The 18,390-nt window shown below is 32.2% G+C and overlaps 2 protein-coding genes across 6 annotated transcripts in view; both read left to right on the top strand.

Annotated features, from left to right (window-relative positions):
- The first annotated feature begins 14,764 nt into the window (after positions 1-14,764).
- The window catches only part of LOC145319973 (speckle-type POZ protein B-like), a 123,629-nt gene continuing 120,003 nt past the window's right edge, over positions 14,765-18,390 (top strand). For all 5 annotated transcript variants that reach the window (XR_013880094.1, XR_013880093.1, XR_013880095.1 and 2 more), the window contains exon 1: positions 14,765-14,804. The gene's annotated coding sequence lies outside the window, so the exon portion shown is untranslated. The remainder of the gene's footprint in view (positions 14,805-18,390) is intronic.
- The window catches only part of LOC145319972 (uncharacterized), a 172,549-nt gene continuing 168,925 nt past the window's right edge, over positions 14,767-18,390 (top strand). The window contains exon 1 of the mRNA XM_080162382.1: positions 14,767-14,805. The gene's annotated coding sequence lies outside the window, so the exon portion shown is untranslated. The remainder of the gene's footprint in view (positions 14,806-18,390) is intronic.

Below are 18,390 nucleotides of genomic sequence, written 5' to 3'. Positions count from 1 at the left end.
TACAGGATTCTAAACACGGTACTCAGATTTTTGCAAAAATAAGTTTGCACAATAAAAAAAAACGGATCATGGAAAGAAAACGAAGTAGCTGGTTTGACGTATTTATTAGGTTAGGTAAATGTTAATGATTGTCCCATAGGGTTCGAGCCCCCCGCAAGGGCTAGAAATAGAAAAGCTACTGTGAAAATACGACGAAACCCGACACTTCGATTTCTTTCCATGATCTAAAAAACATTAAATTGTATAATAATTTTGACAGAATATACTTCTTATAACAGGGTTAGTGAATATATCTTTGTATTTGAAATATTGGGCAAGATTTGGGTAGGCCTTATAGGAAACAGAATTTTTAAAGATTTTATGTTTAAAACTGATTCTTGCATATAGAAAAGTATAACAAGTGAATTGTTTATACAATACGGACAATATTTTTAAAAATAACAGGATCTGTGTCTGTCTCTATTTCTGCAGGACCTCGATTAACACTTTACCGATATGGTTCTCCTTTACAGCTTTTTAGGTACGGAGAAAGTACTATTTTGTTAGAGTGAATCACAATCCTCCTGAACCAAAAACTCCCCCCTAACCTTAAGTGCCCCTAGGAGGGCTCTAGGGGCATATCTGCTAGTATACTTTTTAAAAAACTGAATTTGTCATCAGTCTCTAAATCTAAATTTTGAAATATTCCTTCGACTCCAAAAAGTAGATAAAACATTAACTGCTAGTTCAAATAAGAACCGAGAAAATTTTTGAAAAGGCTTTTTTGAAATAAAAAGAAAATAAGCTAAAGGTAATTATAATTTTTTTTCCATGCCTAACCACTGTTTGGGGCCGGCCTTCATTCTGCAGAGTTAACAAGTACCCAATAGTATGTAACAGATCATGGTCTAAAGTAATAAACAAACAAAAAATCCTCCCAGTTATTCAAAAATATGAAGGGGAGTTCTCTGCTCGGCACGTCACTGTTAGGGAAATAGCCTTTTTTTACCACTAATGGTATTTTATCTATAAATTTTCCTATTACTCAAATTCTATAATGTTGTTTTACCTGGTAACCCTATGATTTGAATCGTGTACACCAATGACTTGACCTTACGAGTTAAGCTTTACCAGAAGAAATTTTTATTCTTCTCAATATCAAATTATTTATCTATCTATGTAGTGCATAACTATCTATTTATCTATCGTCTTTCCATAAGTGTCTTTATCTATCTTCCGTCTAGCCTGTGATTCTCCTTCATCTCCTATACTGCCCACTTCTATTCTATTTATTTTCTCCATTTAAAATTAATTTTACTCTTTATTTTTCACCGTCTATCTATTTATCTAATGTTATCTATTCATTCTATCTATCTCTACATATATCATTTCTATAGTAAATTTTATTAACACTAGTTGCTTCACCTCTAGCCTCTAATTGAATTGGGGATGTCATGATAAATAGACTAAAACCACCAAAATACGTTTAAGAATATTCAGTGAAGAGCCTAAGTGGGGTTAGTCGATCCCACTATTTTAACTTTAGTTTTAAAAAGAAATATATTTTTTTTTTTTGGGGGGGGGGGTGGGTATTTTCCAATTTTTTTTGAAGGGAGGTGTCCCACCCCCCCAAAAAAATAGTTATAAACCTTCCCGGACCAATGAAAGATACCCTTAAAGGAGAACCCGATCAGTTCAGTGGTTAGTGAGATCCTTCGGTACAAACTGACAGACATCGTTCTAATTTTTTTTTCAGTATGGCTTTAAAACTTATTAAGATCCATAAGACAACCAATACTGAGAAGTCCTTACTGTGCCTGGTAATGAGTTGCGCTTGTTTATGAGTTAAGGCATTCCCCATACTCTTACTATTTATGCCGCGCACCTGACATAGCAATAGGAATTTTTAACGTCTTTAGTTATTTTACTAAAAAACATAATACAGTAAATAGCTAATCTTTCTTTTCTAATTGTTAGGTAAAGAAACACCAAACAGATAAACAACCTTTTAATTTCACCATCTCTATGTAAAAGGTTTAACTATCTATGGTAATGAGTAATAAGTAGCCGATGCATTTTCCCCGCCTCTAAATTAATAGACCTATCAATGGATTTATTGTTAACGTCTTTTTATATGACGTGGTTTGTGTCAGACATATTAGCTTTCTCAATAACTAGCTGATTCATTTAAATTCTTTCCATCCATTTAAAATTTATTGAATACATTTAAAACGTTTATTTTCTTGTGTATATCTCACAATCACATACGGACAGTCAAAATTGCAGTAAATCCTTGCATGAATAAAAATACGAGATTGAATCATTTCTTTTTTTTTCTGTCTATCAAATAGACAGACACAGATAGTCAGACAGACAGACAGATGAACATCACTTTCACCGTCCTTCTTCTTTTGCATGGTGTAAAAATAAATTGGTTTAAGACATCGTGTATCATGCAATGTAGCAGAAAAATGTTTACAAGATAATTTTCAAAATTATAGAAATATAGAGATTTAACGGACAGAAGAAAACAGAATTTATTTATTTCAATTTTAACTTTATCTTTCAATCTTTATAATAAACAGGATCTATGTGTGTCTGTCTGTACCAAAGGATCTCGCTAGCCGCTGAGCAAATATGATTCTCCTTTACAATGTAGCTTCTCATTGGAAGGTTTATAACTATTTTGGAAGAGGGTACCACAACCCACCCAAGAGAAAGACCCCTCCACATCCTTGTTTTTTTTATTCCTAATTGCTTAAACACCATAATATAAAATGTAGATCAGCTGAAAATGGATTTCCTATTCGAGCCCTAGTTTCCTAAAGTTTACAGCAGATAACCCAATTATTGCAGACCCTATTTTCAGCGACTCCGGTCAAATGGAAAAGCGATTTAATGTATAACGATTTATACATTATTTTTCAAATTTTAATTTGTTTTTAAGTTTGAAGCTTTTTTAGCTAGTAGCAAATATTGAGATAGGACGCAGAAGCTACCCACACTTTCGGAAACTAAAATTCAGTTCATCAAAATGTACGTAAGAATGAATAGCACAGGGAAGGAAAGATCATTAGCCTGTAAATAAATCATCCTACAATTTTCAAGTAAGTGCATGAGATTCAGCCCTTGGTTACTTTGGTAAAAACCTGACTTAGGTTGGAGGCTAATTATCCATTGTACCTTCCCTCGCCCATTATTTTCTGAGAAGAAAAATTAAGAAAAGATTGATTTTACTAACACTGTCATATCCCCTGAAATAGCGTGTATTAAATATCTGACTGACAAATCAAAATCCTATATAAAAATGACGTTTACATCATTCAGTTAAAAAATATGAAGTTTTATAAATTTTAACCACCCATTTTTTTTAAAACAAACAATTTTTAACATATAAAAATAGTTAGATCCACAGCTTAGTGGTTTACATGCCAGGAACGAGATGTAAATGTGTTTATTTTTAAGGCACTGAACAGCTGCTCTGAAACTGACTTTGTCTGTTTGTCCATCTTAATTCTATTATTATTTGCTACCATCATTTACTATGGATGTTGAAATCTTTTTAAAGATGGTATTCCACTAACAGTTGGTGGGATGTTACCAAAAATTCTACTATGGAAAGGTGAAAATCATCTAGATTAAATAATTCAAACACTGCCAATTTCTAACAGCGCAGATACTCTTTAACTAGGATCCGTCTGTTTGATTGTGTTTACAAATATGAGGTACATGTATGATTAATAAAAATACTGATAATATAAAAAATAATAGAAAGTCTTGTTTATCCCCTATGAATAGGAACTGAGTTTTAGAACAATCCTTACACTTACACTCTCACAACTGAACTATCATGGTCTGCGCACACTGTTCTGGGCCATCCAAGCAAAAACGGAGCAACATAGCATTTTTAATAATAAAAGGTGGCCTTACAGACAAATACAAACAAGAGACAGGTCCTACTGAGACTAGAACTCGTATCACTGGATTCAGAGTCCCAAGTGTTGAACATTACACCATAGGACCTTCATGTTGAGTGAAGTTAACCGTTACAGATTGGGCTCCAATTACCTTAATAGATCAGGGGGGCGGGCTAATTAAAGGAAGCCTGCAAGAAATACCACGCTTTAACTGCTGAAAGACTGCAACAAGTAGACCCAATACCCCAAATTTAAAGCCTTCAGCTTCAATAACAAAAAAGTTCTAGGCATTTCAAGAAAGCATTTTATATACAATGGAAATTTTGTAAGATTTCCGATGCTCATAAAAGAAAAAACAATATTAAATTACGTCGCCTAGACACAAAATTATAACCTTATCTTTGTCAGAAATTTAGATTGCTGGTAACTGATTACATTTTTACAATAAAAACACCACATTTTATAGTCAAAATCTATGAAAAAAATTCGATTTAAATTGCATTTGTAAACAAAAATCATTGCAGAAACAAAGGGGTAAACTAATAAAAGCTCAGCTGTGATTGGTTGCTTAGCTGATTCAGCCATCTGATTGGCTACAGTACACTCGGTGCAATGCAAGTTAAACTTAACTTTTTTTAATGATTTTCACTATAAAAATGGGTATTTTTATTGTAAAAATATAATTAGTTACTGGCAATCTAAATTTATGACAAAAATAAGCTTCTAATTTTGTTTCTAGACCACGTAGTTTAATTTCAAAATTTCTAACATTAGCATTCAAATTCTTTCAAAATTTTCATTGTACATAAAATGTCATTTTAAAATGCCTAGAACTTTTTTGTTATAGAAGCTGAAGGCTTCAAATTTTGGGTATTGGGTCTACTTGTGGCAATCTTTCAGCAGTTAAAGCGTGGTATTCCTTGCAGACTTCCTTTAAGCTCCCCTCTATCTGTTATATTTTTTCTGGTGGTTCATGTGTATTTTTAGAGAAAATTACTTTTTTATAGTCATAGCAGTCAGATGCTGGATATCAAAACAGCTGTAGAGCAGCCAATTTTTAAGCTAGGATAACCAAATTTTAGGACAAACTTAAATTTTTCATAAAAAAATTACTTTTTCTTACCATCGCCGAAAAACAGCAAATAACGGAAACCGCCATTTTTGGCGCCAATTAATATTTTTATCTGTTTCTTATCACAATAAAAGGCTAGATAAAAAATTTGGCTGGTCTATAGCTGTTTTGAAATTCGGCAGCTGGCAGCTTACAAACGGCAAAATTACAGGTAGGAAATAGAAAATCGGTCAAAAATCAGTCAATGAGTGGTCAAACGGTCATGACTTTACTATTCACGGAAGTTCATTATTGCTCAAGTATTTACCAAAAAAAATTATAGGTCTCTACCTTATACACAAAAGTCATAATGTAGAAATTAAGATTTATTTAGAATTTTTTTCTAATTTAGGTGCTACCCAACAGACTTTGACCAGACACCACAACCAACACAGACCAGATATCCTTATAAAACCAACTCTGGCCAACGTACAATTACTAAACTTTAAAAGTCACTAAGTCACAGTTCTCTATCTTACCTACAAAAAAATTACATTGAAAAAACTAGAGGGGGGGGGGCTGATTTGCCCCCCCCCCTCCCAATGATCTGTAAGGGTTAAGATACATGTACAGATTTCCAATAGTATTCCCATTCAAAAGAAAAAGGTTAAACAAATGAAACATATTTGTAGAAACACTAAAATTAGGGTCAAGCATGGACAATCCAAACTTGGGACCTCTCACACCTTAAGTGAGAATCATCATCATCATTATATAGATTGAAGAGCCTGAATTATTTCTTCCATTACTTAAATTAACACAAATATTTCATGTTTTGTTCAAAAATTTCCTAATTTTGCAAAGAGGAGTAAGGCATCATTCACACACACATACACACAGTATGTAGGGTATTCAACATTATTGACGGCCCATATGGAGCTCATGCTAACAATGTCTTGTAACCTACACACACTCACATAGAGTGGGCTATTCAACATCATTAACGGCCCATATGGAGCTCATGCTAACAATGTTTCATAACCTACCCACGGGGATTTAAACCTATGAACTTTCCATAGGTTTGCATCGTCCTTACCACTAAGCTACAATGACTGATGAATTTTGGTAAGCAACATAAATATTTTCCTTCAATGGTCAGCATTTGTTTTTAATAACAAAATAAATAGTAGTATAAAATGTAACTGTTGTTTGTCTAATCTGACCAAGCTAAAATTGCTTGGTACACTTCATAGAGAGGTGTGTTATCAGATAAATTTATTAAGGGTGTATTTAAATCCATTGGCTGGTTTCAATTTAAGAAAAGGTAGGTTCTTATATATATTGCTCCTTCTATAAACAAAATATTACATAAACTACTTTCTAAAAGCACCTGCTAACTATCTTGAATGAAAAGCAAAAAATTTAAGACACCTTCTTTTTAAAAAGTTAATCTTAAAGAAACACAAATTAGAAATTGTTTTTTTATTTAGGAAAACCTTATGAAAGAAAAGATAATGAAAACAAGGAAAGAAACTTCAAGCAAAAGATGTCAAAGAGCTTTCCAAAAAAAAGAAGACTTGAAGATGGAGACTGAAGATAAATCCGTTGTATCACAGTTGAGCGCTGAAGATGTAATATAGTTGTAATTATTTTTTTTCTGTGTTAAATAAATTTTTTTGAACAAAAATGTTTTTAATTTACTAACAGCTAAGCCCCCTAGAAGCCTCTAGGTGCAATTACGGTAGGAATTGGAAAAGTCGACTTAATCATAAAAAAAAAGATATTATTTTGGGGTGAATGGATCCTCCACAAACATAATATAAAACCTTTCCAGGACCTATAAGAAGCTTCACACACACACACTCAATTACTCATTCACACACACAATCACACATACACACAATTACACACACACACACATACACATACAAATTCACTCACTTACACACATTCCTGGGTGTTTTATACATGATATAAAAAATTATTTATATATTAAAATTTACTAAAATATTTTTCTTTCAGATTAGAATGAGTTCCATGCACAGTTACAGCAGTGTTGGAACAGGTAAAATGAACAACATTAGTGTCAATTAACCCCTTACAGTCGCGGCCCTTGACGCAACTTAATCAGTAGTGGGGGGGGGGGGGCGTTCCTATTAGAGTTAGATGGCTAAAAATTTTTGTGCAATTCACCTGTGCTATGATGAATTTCCGTACTTAATTAAGTCAATGTCAATTTTTGCTTCCTTCACCCTTTTATTTAACAACATTTGTTTTTAGGTCTTTTTTTAATTGTAAATTTAAAACGGCGGTAATTTTTTAATTTTTAAAGCTAGAATAAAATATTTGTTGCAAAAAATATTTATCTTTATGTAAATTCTATATTTGAAATCTCAAAATATAATTTCAGTGGCCGCAGATGTACTTGGCGGCTGCCAGCCACCAACCCCACGATCTGTATGTTTGCAAATAAAGGGTGTGCAAAAAAAAATGCAGACCTTTTTAAAATTGAGATTGCCCAGCTTGTGTTAATAGTAGAAAACATTGTGCATACCATTAGAACCGCTATGAAGTATATATTTTGGAAATTATAAAATGATTCCTGTGCTACGTATAGTTTAAGAGCGATGTGGTAAAATGTTACAACTGCCTTAAAACTTGACTTGTGAGTAAATCATTAAAGATTAAAGTATATAAAAAAATATGTACATTTTTAAAATTCAAATTGCGCAACTTGTGTTAATAGTAAAAAAACGTTATGCATACCATTAGAACCGCTATGAAGTCTATTTTGTGGAAATATAAGAACCATTACTGTGCTACTTATAGTTTAGGAGCTACGTAGAAGAATGTCCCAACTGACTTAAAACTTGACTTGAGAGTAAATCATTAAAGATAAAAAAAAGTGTGTGCAAAAATGCGGACAATTTTAAAATTCAAACTGCTCAGCTTGTGTGAATAGAAGAAAAATGCTATTTATATCGTTAGAACCGTCATAAGCTCTATTTTTTGGAAATATAAGTACGATTTTTGTGCTATATTTAGTTTAGGAGCTGAATTGATAAATGTGAGAAAAGTGGAAAAATTTAATCTTTAATGATTTACTCACAAGTCAAGTTTTAATTCAGTTGGGACATTCTACCACATGGCTCATAAATTATACGTATTTGTGCATTTTTAGAATGGGTATATTCTATCCAAGAAGAGCATTCTCATAACACAAGTTATTACTTATAAATTTTATCTCTAAATCAACCAAGGAATAGCCAAATATGTTTTTTTAAGCTTTACTGATATTTTATGTGTTAATTTATCATGTCTACAACTTTAAAATCATCGTTATGCGACAACTACTGGACCCATTTTAAATTGGTCAACAGATTTAAATTCATTACAGCCAGCAATTATTTCTTCACCTTGAACAACTAAATCAGCCAGAAATAGCTTAATACGTAATCTTTAAACTTTAATTATAATTTTATGCATTTTTTATCATGTCTACAACCATAAAATCATCCTTACACAACAACCACTGGACCGATTTTAGATTGGTCAACGAATTTGAATTTATTACGGGGAACACTTATTTTTTGCCACCTTGGACGACTAAATCAGCCAAGGAATGGCTGAATACGGTATTTTGAAACTTTACTTCTACAGCATGACCCTCGAAAAAGTATTTTTAAGCATCTGCAGCCCTTATTTCTCAATGAATTATAAAAAAGTGCATATGTCCTTGTTCTCCATAGTATTCCACATAAGTAGATATAAAAAAAAAATTTTTTACCTCCATTAACACCGGAGATTTTTAGAGCTAAAGTTTTGAAAAAGTGACTGAGGAAAAAGTAACTTTTAACATAAAACGACTTTTTTAGCAAAATTAAGGTAGAAATCCTTTTATTTTTGTTACTAGCAGAAACTTTATACAAAAATGAAATAAAAAATTTAGTTTTTGAGTAAAAAGCATTTTTTTACACATATTTTTTGAGTCTTTTTAGTTTAATGATATTTTGAAAAACTTACTTATTAGGCAAAATTGTTTAAGATTAAAAAACCAAATAAATCTTTATGAATATAGCAGGAAAATTGTTTTTGTTTCACAATCCTAACTTTAATAACAAAAAAGTTATAAAGAAAATAAAATTAAAACATAATGATTTTTTTGTCTAAAAAGCTTAATTAACCCCCTATTAAATTATTGAGATGTCAGAAAAGTAGGCGGAGCAACTGTCATAATTAATCCTTTTCTCAAATAAGGGTTAATAAATAACCTAAAATTTGCAAATAATCAATTTATTCAGTAGTATTTTTTGCCATTAAAAATTTATATTTTTGGTGGAATAAAAAGAAATAATTAGTTAACTTGTTTTTCTTTGTGTATCATTATTCAGTTGCCAGAAAAACATAATATAACCATCCAAAAAATAAAAGAAACAAAAAAAAATTCTTTTTCTCAGTCACTTTTTCAAAACTTTAGCTCTAAAAATCTCCAGTGTTAATGGAGGTAAAAAAAATATTTTTATATCTACTTATGTTGAATACTATGGAGAACAAGGACATAAGCATTTTTTTATAATTCATTGAGAAATAAGGGCTGCAGATGCTTAAAAATACTTTTTTGAGGGTCATGCTGTATGTTATTCATTTTTTATCATGTTTGCAACTAAATCGGCCAAAGATAAAGATCAAACAATCACTATTCTAATATTATAACTTCTAAAATTCTGAATTCTCAACCGATTTTAAAAAATAAAGTTCTAGCAGCTAAGTTATGAGACCTGGAAAACGATTAAAGCAATCCTTATATACAAGGATTGAATAATAACAAAGATATTAAAAACCGAATGAATATTTATGGTTTACAGAGTTAAATAAAAAAAATTTTAATATCAAGGAAATAAACTTTTCTAAACAATAGAAATTAAAATCTTTAATCCTTACAGATTGGGGGGGGGGGGAGGGACAATATAATTACGCGGCAACCACTGGAACCATTTTTAAATTGGTCAACAGATTTAAATTCATTATAGCCAGCATTTATTTCTTCACCTTGAACAACTAAATCAGCCAAGAATTAATCAAATACGTAATCTTTAAACTTTAATTATATTTTACGTTTTATTAATGTCTACAACCTTAAGTCAACCTTACACAACAACCACTAGACCGATTTTAGATTGGTCAAAGATTTTGAAATTATTATGGCCAGCACTTATTTTTTGCCACCAAACAACTTTAGATTGACAAAATTCTCATATATTATTTTTTACTATTTTGAAAATACTCTTTTAACATTTTAATTTTACGCTGTGCATTTCATTAGTCACTTTCTCATTTTCTTTTATTTTTTAAGATGAAAATCCATCCATTCATTGGACCTCTCCTGAACAAAACAATAGTACAACTATGGCAAGAATGGAAGAAGTTGCTTCAATAGGAGCAGGTTCCATCCATTCTTATCCAAATTATGAAAATGACAATGTTACTTTGGAAAATAATCAGAATAACAATTCTGACAATTTGCTTAGCTCAACTATGGAAGAAACTGCTTGGATAGGAGCAGTTTCTATTGATAATTGGGAAGTTGGAAGTTTGGATTTCAATTCCCAAACAAATCAGAATAAGAATTCTGACAATTTGCCTATGCCAAGTATGGAAGAAACTGCTTCGATAGGAGCAGTTTCTATCAATACTTGGCAAGTTGGAAGTTTAGATTTCAATTCCCAAACAAATCGGAATAACAATTCTGACAGTTTACCTAGGCCAATTATCGAAGAAACTGCTTCGATAGGAGGAGTTTCTATTGATAATTGGGAAGTTGGAAGTTTGGATTTTAATTCCCAAACAAATGAGAATAACAATTCTAGGTCAAATATGCAAGAAACTGCTTCGATAGGAGCAATTTCTATGACTAGTTGGCAAGATGGAAGTTTGGATTTCAATACAGTACAGGAATTACCTGTACAGGATTTGTCCCAAAACTTTAACCATGAGTTTAATAGAATTCCTTTTGACTCTCAATCGAGAACTTCTAGCCCATAGGTGTGGCATATAACGTATGACCAAATGTTATTATACAGCAGTGGATGGTTAAGTTTGGAATATAATCCAATTTATTATAATCCATATTTTGTTCCAGCTGAAATTGAATCACAAGATATTCGTACTACACAAAGTCTGATAGAATTAAACAGACTGTTAAATACTCAAGTATATGGCGTACATGCTGTCAATGATGACACTCATGATGAACACATTATGAATGACACTCATGGTGAGCATGCTGTCAATAACATTCATGACGAGAATGTTGTTAATGCCACAGAAATGCCGGGTCCATCAACTCAAAATAACTAAGGAGATCAATTTCTTAAGTGCTCAATAGTGAAATTTAATGATATCTATTGAAAGAAACTTTAAAAATGTATATGAAAGAAACATATTTATTAAATTGATACCAGTGTTAAATCAAAAAAAAAAAACATTTTAAATTCAAACTGTATTAAAAATTATTCTAGTAGTTTATAGAAAGTAAATGAATTAGTTAACAAAACAATATTTGATTTTGTTAAAAATAAATTCCAAAAATTTTATTCAATTTCTACTTAAATATTGGAATGAAATAAAAAAAACAATAAAATATGTTGTTGTATAATACAATATTGTATAATGTATTATGTAAATTAAAGTAATACAGAGCTTGATCTTTAAATCGTTTTTATGCCGCGCTGAATCGGGGCGATTCAGTGGTGAACCGTAGGCGCGCTGGTGGTAAGCCACATCGCACCTGATTTTTAAAAGATTTTTGGCGGGGTGTTGTTAAATCGCTTGCGCACTCACTAAAATATCGATCCGCGCCAGTACAACTTTATTACCTAAGCAGTGCCAGTAAGGTATTTTATATAAAATACCGTGTCAGTATGGTATTTTATATAAAACATTAATATATAATTTATTTTAAAAATAACTATAAAAATGTTTTCACGATAGTTTTGCAATAAAATATTAAAGTAATTAAAAAAATATCCATTTATTACATATGCAATGGGTCTTTCATTGGGGCTCAGTGCATGATTCACCCCGATTTAAACCGGCAATGCCACTCGGTGAGTGCCATTGCCGCGCCGGGCCCGCGCCACTGCCTGATTCAAATCGCCCATGCAAATTCGATTTAAAGATTGATATTAATAATTTGATGGTGCGCCAAATGAATCGCCCCAGTTTAAATCACCTGTAAACGATTTAAAGATCGAGCTCAGTATAATTTAATCAAATATATTAAAGTATAATTTAAAAATCACCTAATATTTTTTCTTGATCCTGTAAAGTTCAAATGCTGGGCACATATTATTGTGACCATAGGAAGTTCCCTGGAGCATTTGCTGAAAAAGCCAGAGTGTAGAACTCTACTTCAGTTGCATAATATGCTTCTGAGAATTTCTCATGCCAAAGTTATATGGAAGCTTCTTAAAATTAGAAGTAACACAACAGGGGCTACTATCAAAGAAAAAGAACTGAGATATATATATAGAAACAGGAATATAAGTTACAAAATTTCATTCAAATCAAATATGTTAAATAAGATTCATATGAAAAAATAATTATATTTCAAAAATTTAGTAGTTCAAATGAGTTTCAACTCTATCTGGAAATTATTCTATTCATTACTACAGCTTTCATTCCAGGGATATCCACAGACATTTTCCATAAAATGGCTGTCCCATGACCACTCTCAACAGAAAGTAAAAACCACTGATAACCTAGGACAGGTATCAAATTTTGCAGCTCATTTTCAGGCATATTAACCTCCTGTAAACACCATACATTTGGCTCAATTTTTTCAACACTTCAAGTAAACCAATCCTTGAATTATTATTTACAAGGCAGTTAATATTCAGCATTATAATCCTATATCCATTTGGAAGTCTTGTTTTTGTTAGGCAAAAGTAAAATTATTTAAATAACTAGTCCTTTGTTATTTTTCTTTAAGCAGGTGTCATATTTAAATGATCTTTTGGTGTTAACTAAGGTACTGGTAGCTTAACTGTCTTATTTCTAATTTCTCTGTCCTCTACTTCTATCCTTTGCTTCTTATTATTGATGGTCCAGTCACAGCCTTGTCTAAAGCATCACTCAACATTTAAGTATCTCCTGGAGGAAAAGGATCATCTCTCTCTCTTCCTCACTAATCCTCTGCTCTACAGCATCCATAGCATTATTTCAAACTTGTGTATGACCTTTGAGAAAATCCTCAACCTTGTTTATTTAGTCCCCCTTTGACTCTCCTCTTTCTTGACCACCGCACCCAGGACAGGCCACCAGACCTGGTGGGACCCTCTCCCCCCCTGCTTGGACCTGCACTGACTTAATATCAGCTACTGCCAATATTAATACATCCTTGGCAATGAGTAACCACTCTTCCACTATCACTCATTGGTAGCCTCTTACACCCCCAAAATCAAAAGATGGTTTACCTTACAGGTGTCAATCCAAATTTGTTCATCTTTGTTGGGACTTGAACCCAATATCTAGCCAACAGACCCCTGCCCACTAACCCCTACACCACTAAGGCAAGTGTAAAGGTTGATCACCAAATCCGACACTGATTAACAATCAGTAAAATATAGCACCCATGCTGGCAAGCAGGAATTAGGCGACATGAAAATACATATAAATGTATATATAAATAAAAATGTAAAAATAAATATATAAATGCTAATTTTTACTGTCACAATATCACAATACCTCTGAATATTCACAAACAATATTCACTGGCTCTGTTCTCATATTATACCGCTACGCTACAGCTACAGATGTCTGAACACGGTTATTTTTCAGACAATTTCCATCCCTGATTGTAGCCCATCCCCTTTGTATCTATATGATGATGTACTAAAATTTGTGAAATAAATTATATAATGAAATTAATGTTGCTTAATTGTATACAATTCTATTCGCTATAACTCTGTAGATGCAACTATACATGCCATAGATAAAAATAATAACTATATATACTAATTTTAGATATATAATGAATGGTGGTTTCATTCCCTTGGAGTTAGTAGAGGGGCTAGGATTTAAGGTTTGGGCCATGGCGCCTCAGTTTGACATAATTCTGAGGGCCCTAATAAATGCCCCTGAAGGCCTGCATGCAGTATGCTGTGGCTTCAGTGCTAAGGGCAAAGCGGAGGGAGAAGGGGTTTGATGAAGGGGTTAGGCAGGGAAGAATAGTGGGGGTGGCCATGGGGCGGGCGGTTGCATGGAATGAGGTGAGGGTGGACGTTGTGGATGAGGGGGATAACGAAGGAAGGGTTGAGGATGTTCGAGAAGGGGCAGCACGGGAAAGGAAGGTTAGGGAGAGGGATGAGATAATGGCTGCAGCAAACAAGCGCCACTGCAGGCAATAAAAATTGTGAAATAAAAGAATTTCGGACACTAAATTCTGTGATACCAAAACTCTGTGATAACTTTGGCCAAATGAAAATTGATAACTATGCACCTGATCTATGTAATAAATAACCATGTACCTCCTAAAATACAGTAAAAAAAAAAATATTTTCATGTTTCAACTAATTTAAAATATTTTCTATATTAGACAAATTTTGTAATAGCATGCAAGTAATAAGTAACTTTAAATTTTGTAAGTTTTCAAGTGCAAGTTCAAATCCACACTGTTCCAATATTTTTTTTATATTTATTTTTTGAGGGGATAAGGTCATTTTTATCTATTTGAAGAGGGTAGAGGGTTGTAGATCCCCCATATTTAATTTAGGTTTTTTTAATTTCTCTTTTTCTCCAGTTTTAGCAAGATTCTGAACTGACCAAGCTAAATTTGCTTGATTCACTTCACTAAGAGATTACAATGTCAACTAATCATTACAACATATCAAAATCGTCCATTACCATTATTAATAATGGTAATGTGACTGATGTTCCAAACGCACATCAAAACAATAAGCAGAAGCAGAAGCCATACGATCGTAATCAAGAAAAACCCAAATTTGTGCCCAAAAATATGAAAAATCAAAAAGATATGGATAAAATGGAAATTGCTGAGGGTGTATCAGGATTGGCAGAGCTTAGTGCCGATTTTAAAAAATTGAATTAAAATATCACCATTATTTCATTTGTTAAATAAAGTGTTTTTTTTAAAAAAAAAAAAAAAAAAAAAAAAATTAGGTTTTTTTAATTTCTCTTTTTCTCCAGTTTTAGCAAGATTCTGATAGGGATAGGGTGATTTTATTTTTTTTGAAGAGGGGTTGGGGGGGTCATACAACCCTCATTTTAATTTAGGCTTTTAAAAAAAATTTATTTTTATTTAACCTACCATTCTAGATTAAAGGAAGCCTGCAAGAAATACCACGCTTTAACTGCTGAAAGACTGCCACAAGTAGACCCAATACCCCAAATTTGAAGCCTTCAGCTTCTATAACACAAAAGTTCTAGGCATTAAAATGACGTTTTAAGTACAATGAAAATTTTGAAAGAATCTCAATGCTAATGTTAGAAATTTTGAAATTAAACTACGTTGCCTAGAAACAAAATTATAAGCTTATTTTTGTCATAAATTTAGGTTGCCAGTAACTAATTATATTTTTACAATAAAATACCCATTTTTATAGTCAAAATCATTTTAAAAAATTAAGTTTAACTTGCGTTGTACCAAGTTTACTGTAGCCAATCAGAAGGCTGAATCAGCTAAGCAACCAATCACAGCTGAGTTTGTTTTAGTTTTCCCTTTTTTTCCGCTAAGATTTTTGTTCATAAATGCAATTTAAATCGAATTTTTTTTATAGATTTTGACTATGAAATGTTGTGTTTTTATTGTCAAAATGTAATCAGTAACTGGCAATCTAAATTTCTGACAAAGATAAGGTTATAATTTTGTGTCTAGGCGACGTAATTTAATATTGTTTTTTTCTTTTATGAGCATTGTAAATCTTTCAAAATTTCCATTGAACATGAAATGCTGGCGTTATCCTCTTAAAATTTTTTTTTTTTCAATAAATAAAATAGTATATAATCTAAAATAATAATCATTTAAATTATCATTTAAGATGCGTGCCAATGTAATATTCAATCAAACTTAAGCAAAATAGTCAAAAAAAAGTCTTGTAAAGGGCTAAAATAAACGATTTTGTCGGCAATCTCATTTATTATATGTTCAATTGAAACAGAAAATTGCAAAATCTACTTAAGGATTTTTTTGAATTTTTAAATTTGGCATAGATATTCTAAAAGTATGTAATGGCACCTTTGATATAAGCTCATATCAAATCGAACCTATATTTGCCCTTAAACTACAAACATGAGGTTCTATGCCAATAAGATTCCTGACCTTCATGCATATGATAAATGGACATTAGACATAGGAAATGGTATACAATCTCAAGTAAAAATACCTGAAAACATGATTTAACATGTATTTAGCTTCATCCATAAGACTGGAGGTCAGCAGCTGTCCTCTAAAGTGATAGGGATAGAATTTCTTTTTTTCAATTATTTCTCATTTTAAAAAATCATTAAAATCTACCTTAAACTGTTTTTCATTATAGTTAAAGCATAAATCCCTTTAAAAATTGTTATTTTATCAGAATCAATTTTTAAAAGTGCAAAACAAACGTTTTTCCATTGATTTGCACAATGAAGTGGATCAGTAAAAAATCAAAAAATTTAGATTTTGATTGAAATATAAGCATTTTACTTTAAAAAGAATCTTTTTCTTTTATCATACTTGTTGCTTCAACAAATAGAAACAATGTACTGTGTACACTTATGGACTACCATAGACAACATATCCAGGAAAATGTAGATTGCATAATGAAGTGGTTCAGGGTTTAATACAATCGTTTATAGAGCAGCGTAGCTTGCTTCAAATAAAAAACATAGCGATGCAGATTAATAATTCTCAATTTAAATGTAAATTTAGTAAAAAATTACATTAAAAATGTTTGGGCTTAAAAATGGGCTTAACACTGATCCTTAAAAATTAACCCATGGTCAACCAAACTTATAAAAATCAAAACTATAAATTTAACCATAAAAATTAACTTTTTATCTTTGTCTAAAACAACCCAGCCATTGCTTATAACACTTCAATGAGAGGTGTGCATGCTTGGTATGCCAGAGGGTATGAGGGTATGAAATATTACTATATTAATAAACTAATCTGTATATTATTGATCCATACTCTAGAAGGTATGAATAGGTACTATAAAATGTAATGACTCTGAATAGTAATAATTATAGTGTTATATGGTACTACATAGTGTTATATACAGGGTGCGGCACATAAATCAAGACAAATTCTAATTTTTAAACAAATGAACATAAAATCGTCAATTTTAAAGATTTTATTGAATTTTAAAAACTGAGAGGCAGAATAGGTATAAGACTATTAGATTATTTAAAAAATGGCCGCCAACCTCAATCACCTCCTCTACCTGCCTCCTCAACCGCCTGCAGGTCCAAGTCAAAATGTACCTGTCCAAGATGGCGTAGTTCTCCTTGATAGTGGCAATGAGGGAGGTCTTTGTGGTATGGGCACGTCTATTGGTGCATGCTTCAAAGTAGCCCTAGGCCAAAAAGTCCATTGAATTAAGATCGGGCTGCTGGGAGGCCACATTTCCTTAGGAACATGAGTAACCGTAAAATATTCGCCCAACTTTTAAGCTACCCTTAGACACGGAGGCTCTTATTTGGACCACAGTTAAGCTAGAACGACATTCTTTACCTTTTTAGAAATGGCATGAAGTTTCAGCTAGGGTTGTCAGCGCAACCCAAAGTCTAAAATGAGTTTTAAAGTCCAATAAGGGTCCCTGAAGTCAAGAACCGAGAAATTTTCACGAATTTTCACGGTTTTTGACGTTTTTTACATCTCAAAATCTGCCCTGTTTCACTTTGCTGGAGTAGTACGGCCAATCCATTTCAGCTAGAGCACTCTAGTCTTTTCTAGTGTCTTACTTATGTGTCTAACAGTATTCCCAGCAAGTTGCATAACTCTACCTCACCTACAGATTAGCTGAAGTCAGATTTAGTGAACCTTAGTCTAGAATCCAGATTTAACCACCGGCGCATTTGGAATCTGCCTTGTTGTACATATGCGCGGCCAGCTCGGTGTACATGTCCATCTTCGTCCAAAGATTTTTTTTGTGCTAAAAGGTCATTACTTAAGCTTTTTATAGTGGGGTCAAATGTCCTGATTAGTCAAGTAGTTTTGAAGCTATGGCGGTTTAAAAAACGTCTCAATTTATGTGCCGCACCCTGTAAATACAGCATGTTTACGGGTCCAATACTCCCCAGCGTATGCAGATTTCAAATCTACCTCTAACCTTAAAATTCTTTATAAAAACTTAAAAACTTATATATCTTACTGACCATGTTTATTTATCTATTCATTTAATAATCTATTTTTCTCTTTACCAATCTATCCATTTATAAATC

Source organism: Acartia tonsa, chromosome 5 (assembly GCF_053477335.1).
Source record: "Acartia tonsa isolate MP-2025a chromosome 5, ASM5347733v1, whole genome shotgun sequence".
NCBI classification, from domain to species: domain Eukaryota; kingdom Metazoa; phylum Arthropoda; class Copepoda; order Calanoida; family Acartiidae; genus Acartia; species Acartia tonsa.
This window is presented reverse-complemented; position numbering and strand designations above follow the sequence as displayed.